Here is a 1,534-nt window from a genome sequence, read left to right as displayed (position 1 = left end):
TAATAAATAAAAAGATTTTACCCCCAAAATTAATCAGAAAATTAGACAAGCCAATTGCAGCAATGCAAATGGATGGAACATACAATACCTACCAACATTATATCGGAAAGACTCAGGTAAGTTTTATTAATACATGTAATGAATTTTATAAACCAATGTATACACTTGACAGGATATGGGTAAGAGATCTAAACATAAATGTAGATTTTGTATTAGGATTAAAATTTATGATACAAAATAACGGAGGAACATTAATTACAAGAGATGGGGTAATATTCTTTAAGCATCTTACTTATACACCAGTACAAACTATTAATTTTGAAACAAAAGGAAGACAAGTTGGTATATCTCCAAGCACTTCTGAAAATGATAGTTCACAGATATGTTGTAAAAACTGCAACGATAAAAGCCAATGTTGTAAAGATTTAGGCCAAACAGAACAATACGAGGAAGAAGAAGAATATGATATAAGAGAAAAAGATTATACTTTAATAGAAGTAGAAAATGAATTCTATAATTTCCAAACAGGAATCAACAGGATAGGTACAATTAGAAGTCCTAAGGACTTAGAAAACATAGTAAGAATATTAGAAGAAATGGAAATAATAGGAGAAAAACCTTTAAAATACTAGGAAAATAATAAAGTAGTATGTAAATTAAATATCATAAACCCTGAATACATAATAAAAACAGCTGCCATTGAAGAAACTAATCAAGACTTGAAAGACTTTAGTGTACAAATAAAAGAATTACTAAATTTAGGAGTAATAAGAAGATCTACATCAAAACATAGATCAGCAGCATTTATGGTTAGAAATCATAGTGAGATAGTGAGAGGTAAAGCAAGAATGGTAATTAATTACAAAAGACTTAATGATAATACAAGAACTGATGCATATAAATTACCTGATAAAAATGAATTAATCAATCGAATCCAAGGAAAAAGAATATTTAGTAAATTCTATTGTAAGTCAGGCTATTGGCAAGTAAAAATGCATGAAGAAAGTATAGAATAGATAGCATTCACATTCCCGGAAGGACATTGAAGACATTAAATTAGTCCAACAAATTAAAGAAAAAGTTAAAAATAATTCCAGAATTAAGTATACCACTAGAAACTGATTATTTAATAATTGAAACCGATGGTAGTTTCCAAGGATGGGGAGCTGTGTTAAAAGCTAGACCCAATAAATACAGCGACAAGATAGAAGAAAAAATTTGTGCTTATCAAGTGGAAAATATAAAGAGAAAGAAAATATGAGCAGTATAGATGCCGAAGTTTTAGCAATAATATATGGTCTTAATAGTTTTAAGTTATATATTTTAAATAAAAATGAAATATTAATACGAACTGACTGTGAAGCTATAGTTAAATTTCATCAAAAAATAAATCAAAAAGCTAGTAGCAAGAGAAGATGGCTAAATTTTATGGATACTATATCCATTTATCCAAATGTTATTTTTGAATATATAAAAGGAAAGGATAACAGTTTAGCAGATCAATTAAGTAGACTAAATATTAAAATAACTTAAC

Source organism: Solanum tuberosum, unplaced genomic scaffold (genome assembly GCF_000226075.1).
Source record: "Solanum tuberosum cultivar DM 1-3 516 R44 unplaced genomic scaffold, SolTub_3.0 scf00024, whole genome shotgun sequence".
NCBI lineage: Eukaryota > Viridiplantae > Streptophyta > Magnoliopsida > Solanales > Solanaceae > Solanum > Solanum tuberosum.
Note: the sequence above shows the minus strand (reverse complement) of the source record.